The sequence below is a fragment of the Ammospiza caudacuta genome, chromosome 7, assembly GCF_027887145.1.
Source record: "Ammospiza caudacuta isolate bAmmCau1 chromosome 7, bAmmCau1.pri, whole genome shotgun sequence".
In the NCBI taxonomy this organism is placed as follows: Eukaryota; Metazoa; Chordata; class Aves; order Passeriformes; family Passerellidae; genus Ammospiza; species Ammospiza caudacuta.
The window spans coordinates 10883867-10909436 of NC_080599.1; positions in this window are offsets into that span (position 1 = coordinate 10883867).

Genomic DNA, 25570 nt, shown 5'->3' on the forward strand with positions numbered 1-25570 from the left:
CTGTGGTTCCACAAGGACGCAGAGTGTCACGGTGCACTCCCTGGCTCCATTTGGCCCCAGAGCACCACAGTAGACCCCTGGTTCTGTGGGGCTGCACAGTGTCACCATGGTCCTATTAGTTTCAGAAGGCCCTGCATTGTCACAATGGCCCCAGAGTGTCCCAGTCATCACAGAATGACAGAATCAAATAGGCTGGAAAAGACCTTTGGGATCATCCAATCCAACAAATACCCTAATACTGCCTTGTCACCCAGACCATGCCACTAAGTGCCACTGGAGAGGGACAGTGACTCTGCCAATTCCCCCCTGGCCAGCCCATTCCAATGCCCACTCACCCTTTCTGTGAAGAACTTCTTCTTATTATCCAGCCTGAACCTCCCCAGGTGCAGCTTAAGGCTGTGTCTTCTTTACCTACACCCCAGCAGATCCACACTCACACCCAGCTTGGCGTCATCTGCAATTAGTGCACGGTGGACTCGATCCCCTCACCCAGATCATCAGTGAAGATATTAAACAGGACTGGGCCCAGCACAGATCCCTGGGGGACACCACCAGTGCCTGGACACCAGCTGGGTGCAGCACCATCCCCACCACTCTCTGGGCCCAGCCTCCAGCCAGCTCTTAAATCTCCCAAGCTGTGGGCTGCAGCTTTTCCAGGGAATGCTGTCAGAGAGTGTCAAAGGCTTTGCTGAAAACCAGGCACACAACATCCACAGCCTTTCCTGCATCCACAGGCGGGTCACCTGGTCATAAAAGGAGACCAGGTTGGTCAGGCAGGACCTGCCACCCCTAAATCCATGCTGGCTGGCTCTGATCCCTTGGCCTTCCTGTGGGTGCCCTGTGATGGCACTCAAGGTGATCTGTTCCATAACCTTGCTGGGCACCCAGGTCAGGCAGACAGGCCTGGAGTTCCCCAGCTCCTCCTTCCAGCCCTTCTTGGGGATGGGCTCACATTGGCACCTCCAGTGCTCTGGGCCCTCCCTGCTGAGCCAGGACTGATGGTAAATGATGGAGAGCAGCTTGGGGAGCTCATCCACCAGCTCGTTCATCCCCCCAGGATGGATTCCATCCAATCCCATACACCTGTGAGCATCTGAGTGGCTCAGTAGGTCACCAGCTGCTCCCTCCTAGATTAGAGGGGCTGTTCTGCTCCCTGTGCCCATCCACCAGCTCTGGAGAACACTTGTCCTGAGGGCAACCCGTCCAAATACTGAAAATTGACAAACATGATATTAAGTAGCTTTGTCTTTTACTTATTTTCAGTTACTTTATTCTCCCTCCTCCTCCCTCCTGTTGCTATAAATTTTTTTATAAAAACATTTTTCATTCTTTTTAGACAAGCCTCCAGGTTAAATTCTAATTGAGTTTTCACCTCTCAACTTCACTTTCTTAATAACATAATGACATCCTTGTACACTTCCTGCAATTGTGGTCCTTTCTTCTCCTGAGTTCCCAGAAAAGCTGCATGGGAAGCCAGGACAGTCCTTTTCCTCACTAGATCATGTTTTGGCACACTGGGACAGGCTGCTGCTTCCCCCAAAAGATTACTTTTTTAAAATGTGTCCATCCTTCCTCGACCCCTTTGTTTTTAAGGGCTGTTTCCCTTCAAAAAATCAGTACCTGATTCAGTACTCCCCAAATCAGCATCCTAAACAGGCCAAAGTCTGCCCTTCCTAATTCCAGTGCGGAAGTTTTGTTTCTGTCCCTCCTTTTTTCCCAGAACATTGAAAACTTGATTATTTCATGGTCACTGTGCTCCAGGCAGCCTCTGACCCCCAAATCTGCCACCAGCCTTTCTCTGTTTGTGAACAGCAGCAGATAGAGCTTTCCTTGGCAGTGGGAGTGTTACCAAAAATTTGGTAAAACAGAAAACTCCTTAACACCAATGTAGCATTAAGAAGTAGTATTCTTTATTCAGCTGGATGCACGGGGGAGAGCTTCTTCCAAAGCCGTGCATGCTGAGAACAGGAAAGTTTCTGTTTATATTCTGTATATTGCACGCATATTCATTGATTGTCACAGACTAAACATAAATATGATAATCGTTTCCCCAAAATCATTCACATATTTCCCCTCCCCTTAACCCATGCATTCTTCTGTCCTGGGGGTCTCTCTGGTGGTCCCTGGTGGTCGTCGACCCCAATGTTCCCGTGGCACTGGCTGTGACATTGGTCACAAGGGCTGCAGGCGAAGAGAGAGGCGAGAACGTTGATCCATGATCAGAAGGCTTGATTTATTATTTTATGATATATATACTACATTATAACTATACTAAAAGAAATAGAAGAGAACGGTTCTCAGAAGGCTAAGCTAAGCTAAGAATAGAAAAAAAAGAATGAATAACAAAGATCTGTGTCTCAGAGAGTGAGCAGGAGCCAGCTCTGCCGTGACTGGTCAGTAAATCCAAATATCCACAGGAGACCAATCATGGATCCACCTGTTGCACTGCACAGCAGCAGATAATGATTGTTTACATTTGTTGCTGAAACATCTCAGCTTCAGCAGGAAAAATCTTAATGAAAGGATTTTAATGAAAAGATGTCTGTGACACCTGGCTGAGCTGGCAGGACACTGAGGCTGCTGAACTTCCAGTTCCCCTTCTCACACAATGGGATTGTGTGGTTTCCATAGGCCTGGGGTTTTGGAGAACAAGCTCCAGGTGTCAGCTCACCCGGTGGAGACAATTTATCATCTGGTAACATGAGGTCACAGAGTGGGCTTTGACATCACAGAGTGGGCTTTGACATCACAGAGTGGGTTATGTGAGGTGTTTGGGCAATATGACATCATATACTGCCCCTGTGACATCACAGAGCCGGCTGTGACATCACAGAGTTGGCTGTGACCAGCTGTGACCAGCCATCAGAGATCAGCTGTGCGGCATTGGAGAATGGGCTGTGAAATCACAGAGTTGGCTGTGACATCCCAGAGGGGCTGTGTCACATCCCAGTAGGCTGTGTCAGGTCACTGGGTTGGTCACTCTGCCCCAGCTCCCCCCTCACAGTTTCTCCCAACAAGTCCAATGCTGTTCATGCCCAGCAGGGTCCCTGCCCCGCGGGATCCCCCTGGCCCACCTGGAGCCACAGCCTCCACCAAAGGATGTTCCACAGGATCCACCCCAGAGCCTGACAGGGGACAAGGGGCCAGGGCTGTGTGACCAGGACATCAAGGACGGGGATTATCTAGGTCACTGTGGCCTGGTTTTGGTTCCCCATGGCAGGAAAGATGTCTGGCAGCTGGAGCAGGGTCTGGGAAGGGCCTCCAAGGTGGGGCTGGAGCCCTTGGGCTGTGAGCAGAGGCTGAGGGAGCTGGGCTGGTCCAGCCTGTAGCAGGGAAGGCTGAGGGGCTCCTCATGCCTGCCTGGCAGTGCCAGCGAGGAGGGGATGGAGAACACAGAGCCAGGCTCTTCACAGGGTGCTGGGGGGAGACAAAAGCCAATGGGTGGAAGGGGAAAGAGGGGAGATCAGCCAGGGCATGGGGAGATGAAATGAGTCAGGCTGGTTTCAGCATTTCCTCAACACCAAGAGCAGCCTGACCTCCCATCTCCATCCACCACTGACAGCTTTGCAAATCAGGAATTGTTTGAGCTATTTTGTCCCCACTACAGAATGAGCATCCTGATACAAGAACTTAATTGTTTTTGTATCTATCACAGAACCACATTTGTCTGAAATTACTTTTAGTATGGAAATCACTTGTGGATGGTGGACTCATCAGGTGCTGCTGGGGTGTTGCACATAGCTCAAGGAAGAGTGTGATTGTTATTAAATTGTGTCCTGTTCAACTGTGGTCCATTGGCCATGAAGAGAAACTTTCTGTGCCTCTGAGTCTCATCAGTTCCTGACCCCCAAAGGACAGAAACCCTGATGAGCTGTGCTTCCCACTCCAGTGGTGGCACTTCCACCTTCCTCCATAGCCAGAGCAGAGCTGCCTTGTACCAGAAAGTCCCTGGCAAAGGAGGGATGAAGGAAACAGGACAGGCTGTGGGGATCAGGTGCGGGGTAGATCCAGGGACAAGACTGACTTTTGCATTTGATGGAGCTGTGCCTTCCCCTGGCTTTGTTGGCTGACAAGAAATGAACGTCCCTCTGTGTCTCGGGCAGCTCCTTCTCCAAGGAAAGCAGGTGGGAGTTGGAGCCAAGGAGCTGAAAGCTGCAGGTGCAGCCTGTGCTGGAGGGAGCTCAGATTTGCACATGGCTGCTCTGAGTGCCAGGGCTTGGATGGAGGGAATGGTGGGGTGGGGGTAGGGACAGAGTCTGATTGATTGTCAGCCGTGGAGGGTCTTGATTTTCATATCTATTCAAACTGCATGAGGAGGTACTTGGATTCAGTGTCAGCTGGAGATTGCACGTATCAATAAATTAACAGGGAGAAGAAACCTAAATTGGACCTAGGAAATCTTTTCTCACTGTCTCTTTAAATAGAATCTATTCAACTTGAATACACTACTGGAATTCATCTAATTAACCACAAAAGATATGAAGATTAAATCAAATTACCCCCAGAGGCTTGGCTTGTTAAGGTGTTCTGAATGTTAATGAGCCCTGGGACACTGAATTCTTGTACTGAAGAGCTGAAGGCTGAGCAAGCCTCTGGAGCAGGAAAATTCAGCAGCAGCCTCCAAGGTGCTGAGGATGTCAGCAGCCCCCACTGAGGCCATCCCTGCCCAGAGACCGTGGGGGAATGGGCAGACAAGGAGAGCGTCCCTGGGGCTGGGGCAGCGCAACTCAGAGGCAGCAGCGGCTCCAGCTGGGAAATGGAGTATGGAATGTGTCTGGGAAAGCCCTGCCTGGGCTGTGCCCAGCAGGACACACAAGCCCTGACTCCCATCCCCCAAACAACTCTCTCAAGGAAACATTTAAAAGGAATTACAATTGTTTGTGTACACTGAGTTGGACTCCCTGAAGAAATACCAATAAGAGATTATCAGGAGCCCAAACCAACCAAACAGCCTTTACTGGCAGCTTTAGAAAATCAGTGAAACTTTGGCAAAGGGTTAATGATAATATGATAATATTGTAGTGGTTTTGGTTTTTTAATTTAAGATTTTTCCCATCTTGAGATTTCTTAATTAATGGATTGATGAGTGTGGTCGGTTTTAGTGTCAGTTAATTATTTATGTGTTTATTTTGTTGTGAGATAGGATTACGAGAAAGGTAAAGTAGACTTAAAATTTTAAAAGGGTATAAAGAAATTTTATTAAAAGCAAATAAAAGAAAAAAGGTAGTAAGAATTAAAATAAATTCTTTAGAACACTTTTTTTTCTTTACAAATTTCTTTTAAATCTGACAATATAAAGAAACTAAACTTAAAATTTCTAGTAGTTTACTATTTCTAGAATTGTCTTTTTTTTTAGTTTTAGGGTGATAAGTTTTTCTTGTTAAAATTATGGAGGTTTTTTACAGGAGGAAATTTTTTTTTGTGGTACTTAATTTTGTCATGGATAACAGTTGTCTGGGGAACTTCGTTATTGTGAAATTGTCTTTATAGCTACAAGCTTTTTTACAGCTTGTTGATGGGCCATGTTGACTAGTGGGGTATTGTTTTAAAGATGAGTTATAATAAAGTTTTTATTATTTACTTTTTAAATTATTTTTATTTCCAGGAATGGAGATCTTCTCTTGGGGATACTGAATTACGTTATTTTTCCTGTTTAAACTTCTCATGAAACTGCAGGTTTTTTAAAATTTGTTTATTTTAGCATGGAGGTTTTTGTTTGATACAAATTTGAATTTTTAAAATAGTTTTGTAACAAAAAAGAGTTTTTTCTTTATAGTTTATAGGAAGATCTTAGTTTTAAGATTAAGGTATTTTTTTCTTTCTTTTAAATTGGGATTTCATTTCTTCTTTACTGACTTTGATGGTTTTATGGGTATTTTTTATATGCTTGCATTTTGTTTTTTCTTTAACTCGAGGGAGGATTGAAGTATTGAAAGGGTTAACATCTGACCTGCCAGTAACTTGTGGTGGAAGTCGTGGCTGTGTTGTGCTACAATTGGTTTTATGGTGTGTTTTTGGCTTTTTTTATGTTTAATTTTTTAGTTGTATAGTTATTTTGTATGGGTTGTAGTTTGTAAGGGTTTTATGTTTTAGTTGTGTTGGGGGGAGGGGACTTGGTAAGATTTCAATAGCTGTGTCTTGCTTTGTTCTGGTTGGGGTTTTGTAGCCTCTTATTTTCCTGTTTGGTAGTTGTTGGGGTTTGGTTTGGTTAGAATGGGGCCAATGTGGAGAGGGGCAGCCTGGGGAGGGGAGAAGGGGCTCAGCCCATGGCAGGGTTGCTTGGTTGAGTTTGGTTTGGTTTGGTTTGGTTTGGTTTGGTTTGGTTTGGTTTGGTTTGGTTTGGTTTGGTTGAGATGGGGGCCAGGGCCACGGCCCACTGCTTCTTTGTTGACTGGAAAAGAAAGAGGGGGTTCCTGGGCTTTTTCATCTTTAACATTTGTGTTTCACAGAGAAATGTTCAGTATCTTAGTGGTTTAACAGATTGTCACTTACATGAAAAAGTTTTACTTTTTAACATTCTTCTCATCTCAAATTACAACAGACTTTCAGTCAACATAAAACACTTCTCAAAGCATTGACTTGAGCCATTCAACTTCACAAATTCTAAGCCTCTTCCATTTAATATTAATCAAAATTTGCAGGAGCACAGAAACAGAAGAAGACACAGAAAGAGAGCAAGGCAAAAAGATGCAGAGAAGCACACACACAGCTTTCAACTCCTGGATTCCAGCACTGTTCAGCTGGAAATTCCAAGAGGAGGCAGGGTCAAGATGTGTGCTTGCTGTGTGGTCAGTCTTCAATACACCTTGGTCTTCCTGGGCCCTTCCCCCAGGTGGGACTTGGGCTCATTTGGTCCCTCAGGAGCTGGGTTGGGGGCTGCAGAGGTGGCTGTGGAGCATTGCCTGTGCTGTGCCAGGGACTGGCAGACACTGCTGGGCTGGGATAGAGGCTCTGGGGGGATTGGGGTTCCAGGGCAGGTCAAGGCTGGACCTGCCCCTTCCTCCCTCACACATGAAATGTTTTGAGCCAAAAATCTCCTCCAGTCTGACACAACAGGCAATGTTGGAGGTGGAACCCCAGTTCTGGCTATGGGCGCCTGAAAGAGAACGGCAGTTCTTTTCCATAGGAAGGAAACACAGAGCCCCAGTGTTTGGAAGGCTGGTGAGAGCCTCACAAGGCCAAGGCCAGCCAGACTTGTCAGCAATGGTAGATTTTGTCTGGGAGCAGTCTTTGGATTTAGGGAATTTTGGAGGTGAAAACACAATCTCGGCCATGGACACCTGGAGAAGCAGGACAGTCCTTTCCCAGAGCAAGGAAAGCACAGAGATTTCCCCAATGTTTTGGGGACAGATGGGAAGTGACCCTTGTGAAACCACTGCAGCCAGATTTGTACTGGCAATATTCCTATGGGAACAATCCGTGGATATAAGGAAATTCGGAGGAGAAATCCCAAATCTGACCATGGGTTCCTGGAGGAGGAGAGTTCTTTTCCATAGGAAGGAAAGCATGGAGTCCCTGTGCTTCAGCAGCAGATGAGAAGAGATCCTCAACATGCCAGGGTCAGCTGGACCAGTCAGGTGGCCCCTGGGAGGCCAAACCAACCAGATCTGTTCTTTTTTCCTTTGGTTTTATGGGGCCCCACACTGCCACAATGGTGCCTTGGATCTATGAGGCCCCACAGTGCCATAATGGTGACCTGTTTCTATGGGGTCCAGCAGTGTCACAATGGTCCCTTGATTACAAGAAGACCTGCAGTGTCACAATAGACCCTTGGTTCAATGGAGTCCCACAGTGTCACAATGGCCCCTAGGTTCCAGAAGGCCCCACAGTGTCACAATGGTCCCACTGATTCCATCAGCCCTTGCAGTGTCACAGTGGTCTCCGTGGTTCCCCAGGTCCCACAATGTCATGTGACTCTTCTTTTCCCGAGCCTTGCAATGTCACAATGGACCTTCAGACCCTGGGGGTTTGCAGCGTCACAATGGTCTCTTTGGTTCCACTGTGTCACAATGGACCACTGATGACAGGAGGCCACTCTGTGTCACCCTGGAGCTTTGGTTCCATGCAGGCCTGCAGTGTCACAATAAACCCTTGGTTCAATGGAGTTCCACAATGTCACCATGGCCTTGAGGTTCCGTGAAGCCCTGCAGTGTCACAATGGTCTCCTTTGGTGGCCCAGTGTCACAATGGACCACTGATGACACGAGGCCCTGCAATGTCACAATGGACCTTTGGTTCCATGCATCCCTGCAGTGTCATAAAGGACGTTTGGTTTCACAAGGCCCCACAGTATCACAATGGTGCTCTTGGTTTATGGGGACCTCCAGGGTCACAATGGTCTCACTGGTTCCATGAGGCCCTGCAGTGTCACAATGCTTTGCTTCTTCCATGGGGCCTCATAGTGTCACAATGATCTCCATGATTTCATGAGTCCCCTCAGTGTCACAATGGCCCCTTGGTTCCATGAGGCTGTCAAGTGTCTAAGTGAAGTTAAATGCTGCTAAGAGTTGTTTTTTTGCTAAGTTTTTAAGTTTAATATAAGTTATAAGCTAAGTTAAATATTGTGAAGTGTTAGTCCTCTTTTAAATTGCTAACTCATAGGTTATAATTGAAGTTAAATACTGTTTAGCAGCATTTAACTTCACTTAGACCTTGTGACTTAACCTTACCTACACGCCTGACTGATTCAGCTATCCAAGGCACTCCAACCCCTCAGAGAGCAGCATTTCTGCCACATTTCCCCAGCACAGGCACTCCTGTGTGCACACAGACACAAAGAGTCAGTGCCAGGCACCTGTGAGCAATTCCCCTGAGGGAAGGGAATGCTCCCTGTGGATCCTTTGGCATCTCCCCAGGGGGTGAAGGGCTGAGCCTGGAGGAGTGGGGGGATCAGCCCAGGCTCCGTCGTTGTTCGGGATCCCCGAGTGCAGCAAATGGGAGAGTTCCTGGCTGGGAGTGGCCCCACTCAGAGGGAGTCGCTGGCCCAGGAGTGTCATAATAGGACACAAAAGAACACAAGCTCACATCGTTGTTCTCAAGGTGAAGAAAAAAGGGGAAGTTTATTTTCTGAGTCCAACATTTACAGTTTTCCAAAAGTGACAGTGGATTGGAGGGTGACAGTGACACCTCTCCAATGACACTGGACAAACCAACAGTCCATCAACTGTCTCCTCCTCCATAAAGGAATGCAAAACAATGAGTTATTTATAGAAAGTGTGTGAGAAAGTTCACTACAAGAATGTCAACATCAGAAGGCTTAGAAAATCTTAAAAAACCAGGGCAACATCTCACTGTTTTCCTTTAAAAAAGAAAAAAAAGAAAATGAACAATATGATAAAGAAAACATGAACACTGTTCAGTGTCCACTTGCAGAGGAATCATCAGAGTGATCACTCTCATCATCTGCATCCGAATCATCACTCAATGATTCCCCCACTTGATGCCTTCCAGGTTGGTCACGGTTTCCATCTTGCTCATCAGCTGGATTCTGTCTCTGCGGTTGCAGGTCAAGGTGAACACACTTCAAAGGTACCCAGCGTACCCCAGTCTGTGTGGATACACAAGCATACCCGCGCCCTAAAGCGATAAGGTCATAGGAACCTTCCCACTGTTTGGTGACTAAATTCTGCACCTGTACCTTCACTCAAGGCTGATGTGCCTCGTCTGCAGCCTGCAGTGAGAGATGGTGATTCAAAATGACAGGGTTATTTGAGTTCTGCGGCACAGTGAGATGACTGATTGTGCACAAAGCTTTTGCCAACCGACTGTGTGTGGTTTCACCCTGCATTCCCCGTTTTTGTTTTTGAAGAACCTGCTCCAGAGTACCATGAGCGCGTTCTACAATAGCTTGACCAGTCGGAGAATGAGGGATACCAAACTTGTGCAAGACACCCCACAACTGCAGGAACTGCCGCACTTTTGCAATGCGTAAGCAGGAGCATGGTCGGTTTTCATAGCAGAAGGTATGCCCAGAACGGCAAAGGCCTGCCTCCATTGGGCAAGGACGTCACGGGCCTGCTCCCCAGTGTGAGCCGAAGCCCACATAGCAGAGGAGAACGTGACATGCACATACTTGAGCCGGCCAAACTCGGCAATCTGGGTGACATCGGTGCGCCAAAGCTCCAAAGGCCCTAAGGCCTCTGGAATTTACCCCAGCCAGCAAAGGCGGAGCAAGTGCATGGCAGTCATCACATGACTCAACAATGTCACGAGCCTTAGCTGGCATCAGCTGAAACTGCTTCTGCAAGGTATGTGTGTTTTGGTGGAAAAACCCATGTGATGCCTTGGCCTGCATGAGTGTATCAGGCTGAGGCGCTACCCATGCTGGGTTAGCCAACTTGTCAGCCCTCGTGTTACCTTCCACTATAAAGCCTGGCAAATTGGTGTGACTCCTCACATGCAGAACATAGAATGGATGAACCCGAGCCTGAATGGCACACCACAAGGTCTTCAGTAAATGAAACAAGGCAGGATTACTGACCTCCTTCAAAACGGAATGACCCAACCTCTGTGCGGTATTGGCCACATAGGCGGAATCCATGACCAAGTTGAAAGGTTCCTGGGAAAATTTCCCAAATGCCATGACAGCAGCCCTCAGTTACAATCAATTGGGCTGACCCATCCTCATGAGCTTCCAGAACCTGCCACTCAGATCCATCCCTCCAGGTAACAATGGCCTTTCCTGTTTTCCCTGAACCGTCAGTGAAGACGGTGGGTCCTTGCACAGGTTCCTGGGTATTTTTGGGCTGCAAAGGGATTTTTGTAAATTTTGCCATATGCAGTAACATAAGACTGGGCAGATAATAAATGATCTGCCCTGAAAAGTTTTCCAGAGCACTCTGCATGGACACACTGTTTGCAAAGCTCCAGTCAAAATCCCCCGTTGCACCGGGAGTATGATATTTGCGGGATCCACACCCATCAATTGCAAACACCGTTGCTGGCATTTGATTATCAAGCGAGCAATCAGCTCAAACAATGCAGTTGCCGTCTTCTGTGGCTGATGGGACAGGAAAAGCCATTCCAACACATGCAAGGAATCAGACCATTTGTCACTCCATTGGCCAATGATGCCCGTGGGATACAAATCTGGAGTGCTGATGAACACAGTGACATCAACGGAGGGATCAATGAGATAAACTTGGCAAGCCGAAACAGCTTGCTGAACCACCTGCAATGCCTGACATGCCTCAGGGATCAGTGTGCGAGGTGACTTTAGATCAGAGTCTCTTTTCAACAAATCATACAGGGGAGACAGCTGTGCATTGGTTAGCCCCAAGTACAGACATAACCAAGTGATGACTCCTACCAATTTCTGAGCATCATTCAGTGTCTTCACAGAATGCACAAATTGCACCTACAGGTGACGGATCATCCCTTCCAGAATTTTGATCCCGAAGTACTTCCAAGGTGGTTGTTGTGGAACCTTTTCTGGAGCCACCTGCAGTCCATGAGCATGCAAAGCATCAAGCAACCGAGGCTGAATCCTCAGCAGCTCATCCTGGGTAGGCATACCCACCAGAATGTTGTCCATATAATGATACAGACGTGCATCAGGAAACTGCTTGTGAACAACAGACAAGGCAGGAGAATTCTGCATGCCTCCGGCAACGTCCTCCATTGGTATCTCTGTGCGGGTTCAGCCTCAATAATCGCTGGCACTGAGAAGGCAAACTTCAGTCTGTCATCGGGATGCAAAGGAATCGTAAAGAAACAATCCTCCAGATCCACAATGAGGACCGACCAGTCTGGGGGAAGCATGGTAGGCAATGGCATGCCCGCCTGCAATGTTCCCATGCTTTCCATCACAGCATTAACCTTTCAGAGGTCTTGCAACAACCTCCACTTCGCAGATTTCTTTTTGATGCAGAAGACAGGAGTTTGATAATAGAAAGCAAACTTACGAGACAATCAATGCAGGTGAAACCTGCGCACATGTTACTCCTTTAGCTTATTTTTGTAGGTTGTATTAGCACACCTGAGTTTTGTTTGAGCCTTGTAGCACATAGAATCCTTTTTGTATCTGTTATATAGCATATCTTATAAATAGTGATAGCCTTTTCTGTTTGTTTCCCTGGCTTAGATCCCTTGGAAGGGAGAAACCTTGCTAGCTGAGAATATTGTTTAGTTGTTAGAATTGCCTATTTTTGTGTTGCAAAGAGTGTGACACAGTTAGCCCAAAGAATTTTGCTTTTCTAAAAAAATAAAAACAGGGGAGATGTTGGGAATTTAGCTGCTAGAGATTGGAAAATTACAAAGCTGTGGCTAATCTTAAGTCCGGCACCTGTGAGATAGTGTGTCCTTGGGCCTAGCTGTAGTAGGATAACAAATAGTAAAAGAGACATGAGAAAAGAGAGATGTAACGCCTAAGGAATGAGGAAGAGTTCATGGTATAGTTTAACCAATAGATTGCTTGGCTTACAGAATATTAATAAGCTTATTATTTGCTGTATAAGTGTTTGATGCTTTCTTCAATAAATTGGACCAGTGATGAACAACCTGGTGTCCTGGTCCCCTTTCTACAACACCCCCAGACAGAAGAAGATCCCTCCCCCAGAGGTTGGGAGGAGTTGAAGTAACATGAGGCCTAACCCAGGCTGTCTGTCCCTCTGGGTTCGCCACCAGCATGGGCCACAGGCTCACGTAGCATTGCGCTGTCCCTCCCAGACCCGCGACAGATGTCCCCGCCGGATCCAGGGGCCACTCTGGAGGCCAGGCTGAAAGGGAGAGAACCATGATGTCAGCACCGCTGTTGAGAAGCCGGCGGAGGTGGATTTCTGATGGCGTCGCACCAGGAACAGACAGGGTACACAGCATCTCGGGATGGTCCTTGGTCAGGACAGCAGTCCAGCGAACTTGAGGCAGCCCAGTGGATCCAAAGCCACCAGCTACACGCAACCAGTCAGCTCTCCTGCCAACAGAGGACTTAAAAGGAACAAGTTGAGCAAGTCGTGTCCCTTTCGGGATCGTGACGGGAGGGGGTGGGTGTGGAGACCATGGCACAAATCTGCCCTGTGAAATCTGCATCAATGAGCCTCAGGGGCACAATGATGCCCTGAAGGGTGGCACTAGATCTCCCCATCAGGAGAGGACTCATGCCCCCACCCAAGGGATCAAAGGAATCCAGGGGAACCTTGTATATTTTACAAGATTCTAAGACAACTGTTGCTGCGGTGCAGACATCCACACCTGCTGATCCGCGGGTGCTGGCTGCAAGCCGGCAAAGGAGACCTCCATCGGTTCCTGGGTATGGAGAGAAGCTTGCGTCTCGGTGCGTCTTTTCTGCGCGCTACGCTTCACATTTCCCGAGCCCGGTAAAGCCTGGCCATTAACATGAACAGTCCCCTTGCAGATATTGGACATGTGATTCGACCTACCACACCGACCACATAAGAACATGGGAAATCTGAACTTCTGTGCTTTCTTCCCCTGCTTCTTGCCAGCCTGCGCAGTCCCCTGCTGTGGCCGCCCACCCTGCGGTGCTGCCCAGACTGGCTGCACAGCGGCAGCCACGGCAGCCAACTTCTGACCCAAGGGGATGATGTCCGCACAGGTCTCCGCCATCTGAGAGAGAGTAGGAAAACCAGGCAGAGCCACTATGACCCTACTACAAGCATTATTCCAATTACACCTCACATGGTTTGCAATCACAATCCTCTTTGCCACAGGATCAGGAACCTGCCCCTTATCAGATGCAGTCAGCCTTGCCGCAAATGCCATGAAAGGCTCATCATCCCCCAGGACAATGGTTCCAAACGGCTGCCTCGGAGCAGCCATTTCTAGGGTCTGAACAATCGCTGCAAAGCCCAATGCGTGGCACTGGTCAAGCACAAGGGGATCGAAGCCAACCTGCCCCTGAGCATTTTCATAAAGCCCTGTGCCCAGCAGCATGTCAGTGACATCCACACGCCTGGGGTCCTGCGGCGCCAGCGCAGCATTCTGCACCACCGCTTGGGCCGCCAAACGAGCCCACTTGGTCTCAAAAACATTAAACTGCACAAAGTCAAAAAGAGAATGTGCTACACGACAGAGGTCATGAGGTGTCAGCACATCCGTAACAACCCTCCCGAGAGTCTGCATAACCTCAGCAGACTCCAAACCATGCTGAGCAACTGCATCATTGACTTCTCTCTCCAGCTTATACAAAAGCGGTTCATGGGTGTTATGAGTAACACCCCTGAGCATAGGGAAAGCCTGGGGACCTTCCGACAAAGCCACAGCACCTGCTGTGTCCCAGTCCTTGAGCCCAACAGGGACAAGAGGATGTGATTGACTGGGAGCCAGGTCAACACCACTCGCCCCTGCACCCCTTGCAGCCAGAGGAGCCCCTTCCATGACCCTGCAGATGTCGTGAGGAGGCAGGCTCAGACATCTCATCGGACTTGGTTTTGGCTTCTTGCCAGAAACATTCGGGGTTCCTCGGACTCACGGTCACTTGGCACGAGGAAAGTGTCCACAAATTCTGTGAAGAAGTGCCACGTCCCCGGGCACCAATGGCCTCCCACCAGCCATGTTGGCATTCACACTAAAGGTAAATACCTCAGTGCCCTGTTGTGCCACAGCCCTGGCAGGGGGCGCCTTGGCAGGCACAGGTGCCAGCACGGCCTGCAAACCCAGTGTGGACTGGGACAATGTGATGGTGGTCACAAGAGTTTTCAGGATGAGAGAGAGACAAGAATGTTGACTCCATGATCAGAAGGCTTGATTTATTATTTTATTATATATATACTACATTACAACTGTACTAAAAAGTAATAGAAAGGAAAAGGTTTATCAGAAGGCTAAGCTAAGAATAGAATCAAAAGGAATGAATAACAAAGATCTGTGTCTCGTCAGAGAGCAAGAGCAGGTCTGCTGTGAGTGGTCAGTAAATCCAAACATCCACAGGAAACCAATCACGGATCCACCTGTTGCATTGCACAACAGCAGATAACCATTGTTTACACTTTGTTGCTGAAAGTTCTCAGCTTCAGCAGGAAAAATCCTAATGAAAGGATTTTAATGAAAAGATGTCTGCAACAGGACGAGACCAGCGCGGGGCCCCTGTCCCTGACATGGAGGAGGGGAGGGGTGCCAATAGAGGTGCAGCCCGTGGAGCCGCATCAGTGCAGAGCAGCACAAGGGAGCCTGGCACAGCCAAATCCACCCCGGGGGAGCCATTGCCATCCCCCGTGTTGGACCCGTGCCTCAGCACACCGTCCCAGGGTGGGGAGAGAGCTCCACATCGCACAGAAACTCAAACTTCCCCTCGTCCGTGTCTGAGACAGAAGGGGTCCACTGGGAACTCCGAGTGGTACAAGAACCAGACCCCCGCCAAAGATCCTCACACTTTTTCCACTGCACAAGCAGCGATCCCACGTCTACGGTGCAGTCATCAAAGAGGGCCTCCATGAGGTGTACCCCCAGAAGAGACCACTCTTCCTTGGAGAACGGCTTTGCAGAATCCGAAAAGAGCCCTCACTCTCGGGCCCACAGAAGCAATCGCTCAAATTCATTCCAGGAAATAGAAACCTGTTTCCACTGCAGGGCCCCCCCTCCAGAGATCCAAAATGAGGGAATCCTCCTTGAAACCCACAGCGGTTGCCATTACCCCAAGAACAGCAGGCAAAGCACCAAAGAGGGGTGACAATAAAACCTCACCAGCAATCCAGACTCTGTCTCAGGCTAGGCTGCAGTACACTTTGGCACTTCCCTGATGTCACTAGAGGACAGGAAAGAACAGAAGCACACATCGCTGTTCTCAAGGTGAAGAAAAAATGTGAAGTTTATATTCTGACTCCAACATTTATAGTTTTCCAAAAGTGACAGCGGATTGGAGGGTGACAGTGCCACCTCTCCAATGACACTGATCAAACCAACAGCCCTTCAACTCTCTCCTCCTCCATAAAAGGAAGGCAAAACAATGAGTTATTTACAGAAAGTGTGTGAGAAAGTTCACTACAAGAATGTCAACATCAGAAGGCTTGGAAAATCTTAAAAAACCAGGATGACACAAGTTGGGCTAAACTTGACCTATGGTGACTGCTTCTCTGGTGACTGCCCCTGCACCATTGGGGCTCACTTATTTCCTTCCTATGGAGACCATTGTGACACTGCGGAGCATTGTGGAACCAATGGGCCATGGTGACACTTAGGGACTTGTGGAACCAAGAGGAACATTGTGACCCCGCAGGGTACCATGGATCCCAGGGGCCCCTGTGACACTCTGGGGCCTCGTGGAACCAAAAACATCTTTCTGTTCTCTTTGAACCAAGAACATGTGGCCCAGTCTGGCCTCACAGTCCCAAAGGGCCAGTTTGAAGCAGCAGGGCTTTGGGGAACCAAGAGGCTATTGCTGCATTTCAGGGCCTTGTGGAGCCAAAGGGCCATTGTGATCCTGCAGGGCACTGTGGATCCATGGAGAGTATTGTGGCATTGCAAGGCCCCATGGAATCAGGCAGACAATTGTGACCCTGCAGGGTCTCATGGAAGGAAGGGGCCCTTATGACACTATGGGAAGTTGTGGAACCAAGGGAATCATTGTTGCGCTACTGGGCCCCAATGGAACCAAGGGGCCATTGGACACAGCGGGACTTCACGGAACCAATAGACCATTATGGCACTGTGGGCCCTTGTGGAACCATGGAGACCATTAAGATCCTTAAGGACTTGTGTAATCAAGTGACCATTATGACACCTGAGGGCCTCAGGGCCTCATGGAAGCCAGGAGCCATTGTGACACTGCAGGGCCCTGTGGAACCAAGGGAACATGAAATAGGTGTGGCTGCCTTGGCTTCCCAGGGGTCACCTGACAGGTCTGCCTGACCTTGGAATGCTGAAGGCCATTTCCATCTGCCCCTGAAACATTGGGGCTCTGGGCTTTTCTTTTTATGGAAAAGAACTGTCCATTTTTTCCAGGCATCCATGGCCAAAATTCCAATTCCACCTCCAAATATCTGTGTATTCAAGGATTGATGCCAGACTAAAGTTGCCAGGACAGACAAGTCTGGCTGGTCATTGACTCATGAGTGGCAGCACTCATCTATTTTCCAAACACTGGAAAGGGCTCTCTGCTTTTCTTTGTATGGAAAAAAAAATCTCTCTTTTCCAGGCACAAATGTTCTAAATTAGGACTCCGCATTCGTAATTTCAAATATCCAAGGGTTGCTCCAAGCAAACCTGACAGGACAGACAGGTCAGGCTTGCCTTGGCTGCTGATGGCTGCCGTTCATCAGCTCCTGAAATATTCGGGCTCTGTGGTTTCCTTCCTATGGAGACCAATGTGACATTTGAGAGCCTTGTGAAATGAAGGGGCCATTGTGACACTGCAGAGCCTTGTGTAACCAAGGATAGCACTGTGGCTCTGTTTGGCCGCATGGTCCCAAGGGGCCAGTGCAAAGCAGCGGTGTGGGAGTTAGCCCAGCTGTAACTCAGAGTAAGACAGATTTTACCCTGGAAGAACTGGGCGTGAGTTTCAAGTTCTAGGAATCATTTGATTTACTTAGGTTGAGCTTGAGACTTTTCCCATAAGCCTTTAGTGTTGTTATGCTAAGTTGTCCAAGTTCTACTCCTGTATTGGTTTATTGGTTACTTGTTTCTTCTATTGTTCTAGTTTTCTAGCCCCAAGTGTCTATGTTGTGACTTCCTCTTTGTCTCAGGTTTTAGGATACTGCCCCTCGTACCGTGCTCAACTTCTCCATGTTTATTGTTTTTCACCCTGTAATTAAAGTTCTTTTTGGGAAACTCCATCGAACCCACTTCTTTTCATTTTTGCCACCCTAGCCCTGCTGAAGTCAGGGACTCAGAGAGGTTTGTCGCAGCCACCCTCATTGTGACATTTGGTACCCGAACAGGGACCATGACATTCAGGGCTCCCTGTCTCAGTCACGTCAGCTGGGGTTAGCTGATGGATAGGCCAGCGCTCCCCAGGATTTTGGATTGTGCAGGCCTGTCGGATTCATTGTTGCTTCGAGGGACCTCAGCCCAGGATCGGCAGGGGCAAAAACGGTTTCACCTACATAGGATTGCAGGAGGGTTTGGGGAAATGCAAGACATTTATTGCCCATTTTGCCACTGTGTTTTTACAATATGCACCCAAGCCCATTAATGATTTGGTGTGCTCTAGTGGCTGTTGCCCCTAAGGTGGAGAAGGAGAAAAATGGGCAGCCAGATGTCCAAAGTAGAAAGGAGCATATATGGATGCTTTAAGTTAATTCTAAGAGATCGTGACAAAATATTTTCAAAGAACAAATTAAAATCAATCATGAGGTGGATCATTAAAAATTTTCCAGATGCCTCTGCTGATGAAATCCATACCACTGAATTTTAGGACTAAGTGGGACTTAAACTGTTCAAGCTTTCGATCAAAAGGGAGCCCATTGCAGCCCACATGCTCCCCATCTTCCATACCATCCTTGAGATCCTTCACCAGCAAGCAATGTCTCAAAAACTCAATCCGTTGGTCACTCCTAACACAGAGCCTCCCCTCAAACATGCCTTTCTCAGACCTTCCACAATGGTCCAAGATGGCAACAGCCTCGTGGTCTTGGAATATCATGCCCTGGAGACTCAAGATGGAAGGAGCCTGAATGTGGCTTGGGAGCCTGTTATGGTTTGGGCCTGGCAAAGCCAGAGCCCCCATGAGTCTACCCTCTACCTGATATCTGCTGTGAGATGTGAGCAGGAATAAGCAAAGCAGGCTCCAACTTAAACATAAAGAAAAGTTTATTAACTGAACTACACACAATTACTAAACTACACACAATTACTAAACTACACACACACAAAAGAAAAAGAAATCACAAGGAGAATGAAAACTACCCAGAAACACTTCCCCCTCCTCCTCCAGATCCCAGTACAATTCATCTCCCAAAATTATCCACACTCGGTCTGGCATCACCCTTTAGAAAATCAAATCTTCAGCTTATGAAGAGTAGACGGAGTCCTTCCTTGTACCACGGACTTCTTGTCACAATTAGCACCGCCCGGAGTCCTGCTATCTCATGACATCTCCTTTCCATGCCAAGGTGCTCTCACCACCAGGCATGGGATGAGGCAGAGGCCTGCTTTCAGGGTGGGCCTTTTAAGGATGCCTCGTCTCGTTCCAGAGCACACTCGCATCTCTGGGACCTTTCTCCCCCCCATTTCTTCTATACCCCCTGGGGCCGAGGGGTCTCAACATCAAACTCTCCTGGCTCCGAGCCTCTGCTTCCCCCTGCAATGCAGCCTCTGTATCACCAGGAAACAGTCCATGGATCTACAACAAAAGAATCCAGCAAAGTTGCCACTCCATCTTCCCCCATTCCTTCAACATCTCTCTTTCTCTTTGCCAGACCCCCTTACTGGCCTGTTTCTTCCTTCATCTTCCATCCTTATCCCTTTCCTAGGAAAGGTAATGTTCCATGAAGTTCTCACTATCCACAAGGGTTAAAGTCTCTCTCAGGCCGCTGGGCTGCTCGCTGCCCCCCCCTTTCTCCTCCCAGCCATGCTGCCAGCACATGATATCAAGTTTCAAGATAACAGTTGCAGCACAGGCTGCACTCTCTCAGTCTCCAAAAGGGGGGGGGAATAAACAGGTCGCTCGATGCTCCCCCACCCTTCCACCGAATCCGGGCCTACCGTAGATGGGCCACGTGGCTTTCCCCTCCCCCAGCCCAGCCAGCAACTGGGCCGGGGGAGGGAGACCCAACTCCTTCACGCCAGAAATCCCAAGAGGGCTCTGAAGGAAAAGAGCCCTGCTTTTAACTCCTTGGGTTTGTGGTCTCAAGAGGCGGATACAATACCCCACTGGTAAAACCAGGTGCTCATCTTAAAATCCGACCACCCATTGGTGACCACAGCAAAAACAACATATCCCAGATGTCCCATTTCCGGTCAAACCACGACAAGAGAGAAAAATGGGGCGAAAATGGGAGGAATAATAGGAAAAAATGTGGGGAAAATGGGATGAAAAAATAGGAAAAAAACAGGGAAAAATTGGGAAAAAATGGGGAAAAAATAGGGAAAAAAACAGGGAAAAATGAGGGAAATGGGAGGAAAAAATGTGGGAAAATGGGGAAAAAATTGGAAAAAAACAGGGGAAAATAGGTGGAAAAATGTGGGAAAAATGGGGAAAAAATAGGAAAAAAAACATGGAAAATGGGGGGGAAATGGGGAAAAAACAGGAAAAAATGTGGGAAAAATAGGGGGAAATGAGGAAAAAAAAAGGAAAAAAGTCAGGGGAAAATGGGGGGGGAATGGGGAAAAAATAGGAAAAATGGGGGAAAAATGGGGGGAAAATAGGATGAAAAGACAGAAAAAATGTGGGAAAAAATGGGGGGAAAATGGGGAAAAATTGGGGAAAATGGAGGGAAATTGGAAAAATGGTGATGAAATGAAAAGAACTGCAGAAAAATGGGGAAAATGGGGGAAACCAGGGAAAAATGGGGGAAATCAGGGAAAATCGGGGGGGGGGAATGGGAAAAACTAGGGGGAAATGAGAAAAAAAATAGGGGAAAAAGGGGGAAAAGGGACGGGAAAAGAGAGAAAAATAGGAAAAAATGGTGAAAATGGAAAAATAGTGAAAAAATGGGGAAAATTGGGTGGAAAGTGGTGAAAATATTGAGGGGAAATGGTGAAAAATGGGTTTAAAATGGTGAAAATGGGTTAAAAATTGTGAAAATTGGGTTAAAAATTGTGAAAATGGGTGAGGGACATCATGATGGAGCCCGAGGACACTGAGGGTGACAATGCCAGCCCAGGAATGGCCTTGGAGACACTGAGGGAGGCAATGCCACTCCAGGAGTGGCCTTGGGGACACCAAGGGTGACAATGCCAGCCCAGGAATGGCCTTGGGGACACCAAGGGTGACAATGCCAGCCCAGGAATGGCCTTGGGGACACCAGGATGGGCTGAGGGACACCAAAGTGGCCTCGGGGAGAACGATGGCCCCGAGGTCTCCTCTGATGTCCCCAAGGTCCCCAAGGTCTCCAATGTCCCCAGATGTCCCCAAGGTCCCCAAGGTCCTCAGATGTCCCCAAGGTCCCATCATCCCAACATCTCCAATGTCCCCAAGGTCCCCAATGTGCCATCACCCCAACATCTCCAGTGTCCCCAGTGTCCCATCACCCCAACATTTCCAGTGTCCCCAATGTCCCCAATGTCCAAACATCTCCAATGTCCCCAAGGTTTCTAATGTCCCCAACGTCCCATCACCCCAACATCTCCAAGGTCCCCAACATCTCCAATGTCCCCAGTGTCCCATCACCCCAATATCTCCAATGTCCAAACATCTCCAATGTCCCCAAGGTTTCCAATGTCCCCAACGTCCCATCACCCCAACATCTCCAAGGTCCCCAACATCTCCAGTGTCCCCAATGTCCCATCACCCCAACATCTCCAATGTCCAAACATCTCCAAGGTCCCCAAGGTTTCCAATGTCCCCAAGGTCCCCATCACCCCAACATCTCCAAGGTCCCCAATGTCCCCAACGGCCCCAACACCCTCCATATTCGCAAGGTCCCCAAGGTCTCCAAGGTCCCAAACATCTCCAGTGTCCCCAAGGTCCCCATCATCCCAATGTCCCTAGTGTCCTCCATACTCCCAAGGTCCTCAAGGTCCCCAACATCTCCAATGTCCCCAAGGTGCCATCACCCCAATATGTCCAATGTCCCCAGGGTCTCCAATGTCCTCAGTATCCCCAAGGTCCCATCACCCCAACATCTCCAGTGTCCCCAACGTTCTCCAATGTCCCCAAGGCCCCATCACCCAGTGCACCTGATGTCCCCAGTGCCCCCAATGTCCCCAAGGTCCCAAAGGTCTCCAACATCTCCAATGTCCCCAAGGTCCCAAAGGTCCCCATTGCCCCAACATCTCCAATGTCCCCAGTGTTTTCCAAGGTCTCCAATGTCCCATCACCCCAACATCTCCAGTGTGCCCAAGGTCCCCATCATCTCAATGTCCCCAAGGTCTCCACTGTCTCCATCACCCCACCATCTCCAATGTCCCCAACATCTCCAATGTCCCCAAGGTCCCAAAGGTCCCCAACATCTCCAATGTGCCAAACAACCTCCATATTCCCAAAGTCCCCAATGTCCTCAAGATTCCCAAGGTCTCCAACATCTCCAACATCTCCAAGGCCCCCAGTGTCCCCAAGCTCCCCAAGGTCCCCAAGATCCCCATCACCCCAACATCTCCAACAGCTCCAAGGTCCCCAAGGTCTCCTCACTCGTGTCCCCTCTCCCCCAGGCTCGTCCCTGCTGTCCTGCCACCCCGTCCTGGCGGGTGACGTGCTGCTCCTGGTGGTGGCCCAGCTGCCCCGGGTGTTCCTGTGGGGCGCCGGTGGCTTCGCGCCGCATGCGGACATCCCACACGCGGACATCCCGCACAGGGACATCCCACACGGGGACATCCCGCACAGGGACATCCCGCACGGGGACATGTTGTTATGGGGGTCCATCAGGGTTATGGGGTCATGTGGTTATGGGGGTCCATCAAGATCATGGGAGTAAGCAGGGTCATGGTGTTATGGGGTTCCATCAGGGCCACGGGGTCATGGAGTTCCATCAAGGTCATGTGGTTATGAAGGTCTATCAGGGTCATGGGGTTATGGGGTTCCATCAGGGTTATGGGGTTATGGACGTCCATCTAAGTAATGGGGTTATGGGGTTCTATCAAGGTCATGTGGTTATGGAGCTCCATCAGGGTCATGGGGTTATGGAGCTCCATCAGGGTCATGGGGTTATGGAGTTCCATCAAGGCCGTGTGGTTATGGAGCTCCATCAGGGTCATGGGGTCATGGGGGTACATGGAGGTCATGGGGTTATGCAGTTCCATCAAGGTCATGGGGTCATGGGGTTCCATTAAGATCATGTGGTCAAGGGGGGTCACCAGGGCCATGCGGGGCCACCATGGTCATGATGGTCACCACATGGCCACGGGGGCCAACTGGGGTCACGTGAGCCACCTCTGACCCCCTGACCCCATGTGCAGGAAGGTGATGGTGCTGGGAGGGCTCCAACCCCACCCAACCCAAACACCCCATGGTCCCACCACCCATCTCATGGGCCCACTGCTGACCTCATGGTCCCACCACCCATCTCATGGGCCCACCACCCATCTCATGGGCCCACTGCTGACCCCATGGTCCCACCACCCATCCCATGGTCCCACTGCTGACCCCATGGTGCCACCTCCACCCCATGACCCATCATCCACCCCATGGTCCCACCACCATCTTGTGGTCCCACCTCACGCCCAGGTGATGCGCTGCGAGGGCTCCGTGGCCACCACCAGCTTCAGGGGCGCCACGCAGATCTACACCCACGTCACCGAGGACATTGGCACCTAGGGGACCTGTGGTGGTGGCATCTAGAGGGACGTGGGGATGCTGGCCACCATGTTGTTGTGGAGATGGGGACATTCTGGGGACACCGTGGGGATGTTGCTGCCACCACCGCGGCCTCATGCAGCTGCAGGGACCGGGGGACGTCCCCTGGGCTCGGTCACCTGAGGGACGCGGGGACATCGGGGAGCGGACACAGCCGGACCTGGGGCCACCCTCATCCCCTGTCCCCACTGCCACCGGTGACCTGATGTCCCCACGGCCACCAATGACCCAATGTCCCCAAGGCCACCCTCACCCCCTGTCCCCACTGCCACCGGTGACCCGATGTCCCCAAGGCCACCAATGACCCAATGTCCCCAGAGCCACCCTCACCCCGATGTCCCCAAGGCCACCACTGACCCGATGTCCCCAAGGCCACCATCATCTCAATGTCCCCACAGTTGCTGTCACCCCAATGTCACCCTTGGCTTTGTGTCCCCTTCTGGTGCCACCATGGCTTCAGTGTCCCCAAGGCCACCATCACTCAATGTCCCCAAGGCCTTGTGTCACCTTCTGGTGCCACTGTCACCCTGATGTCCCCAGGGCCACCATTGTCACCTCAGTGTCACCGCTGCCCTCATGTCCTCTTCTGGTGCCACCATCGCCTCAGTGTCCCCAAGGCCACCAATGCCCCGATGTCCCCAAGGCCATGATGGCCCCGATGTCCCCTCCCGGTGCCACTGCTGTCCCCATGTGCCCTCCCCCAGTGACCAAAATCCCATTTTTTCATCCATTTTTATTCATTGCCTTTGCTGGGGACATTTTGGGGCCATTTTGGGGACAATTTGGGGCCATCTGGGGACATTTTAGGGACATTTTGGGGACATTTGGGGACATTTGGGGCCATTTTGGGGCCCTCCCAGTTTGTCACTCACCGTACTGGAACGGACTGGAGGCACCTGGGGGGAAGGGGAGGGGTCAGAGACCAGTACGGACCAGTATGGACCAGTATGGACCAGTATAAACCAGTATGGACCAGTATGGACCAATATGGACCAGTATAAACCAGTATAAACCAGTACGGACCAGTATGTTATGAACAAAAATTCTGTTGATTTTTCCTGTGAGAAAAAGGTTACCACTGTTGCTTCTGGGGTTCTGCCTGTGTTATGGTAGTTACGGGTCGCTGTTGTTAATGGTTGTTTTTGTATCAGTGAAAGCCCTTGCTGGGGCGAGGTAATGGCCCCGCTCTGAGACAGTGAAGGGTGGGGACCTCCCGAACAGCGAGGAGAAGAGACTTTGGAGGGGAGGGATGTGCAAAATACTCCAAGGACCAGCATCCTGTGTGGGACCCCCGCTCCGAATGCGCTGAGAAAACCCCAAAAACAACGAGCCAGGTCAGAGTTGAGAGATTGGAGTGATGCCTGGATAAGAGGAGCGGAATGCTGGGCCTGCAGAGATGCTGAAAACCTTCGTTGTTCCTCACCCTGCGATCGAGAGCCCCCAGGCTGGGTCTGGGAGGAAGTGAGACTGAGACCAATCCAACATCGGAGGGTGTTGATGCCCTAAAGGCTCCCACGAGGACCGGACCCCCAGCTCTGCCCCTGGTGGACAAAGCTGCGCATGTCGTCCTCATCCTCTGAGTTGCCCTGGGAGAGACGACGGGGACTGCAGCCCCGCCGAGCTGCCCAATCCTGAGCTGATCACTTATAGTAAAGGCATTAAAAGGAGAAGAAGTCTCCTGGCCCTGTTTATTTCAAGCAGCACAAAGTTCCTTGGCAAGAGTCACTCTGCTCCTGAGGGGACATTTAAGGCACACCAAGGCAACAAAGCAACAACAAAACCACACCAAATCCAGGCAATAAAACCAGAAATGAACCGAGAACAGTCCCTGTGTGTGTGTGAGACACAAGGACAATGAGGGCAAGGATAAAAGGAATATGGCCTAAAAGCTTAACAGAGCCCAAACTTTAAAGGACTTAACTTATTCCTAAACTTTACCTGATCCCGTCAACTTCAAAATTTAGCGAAAGAGCAGCACTTAACAGTATTTAACCCAAAATAAAACCTATGACTTACAAATTCAATCCTTAACTTAGCTAATAACTTAAACTTAACAACTTACAAACAGTACAACTCTCAGGAGCATTTAACTTAGTTTAGACCTTGTGACTTGTCCTTACCTACTGATATCTGGATATCTGACTGACTCAGCTATCCAAGGCACTCCAACCCCTCAGAGAGCAGCATTTCTGCCTCATTTCCCCAGCACAGGCACTCCTGTGTGCA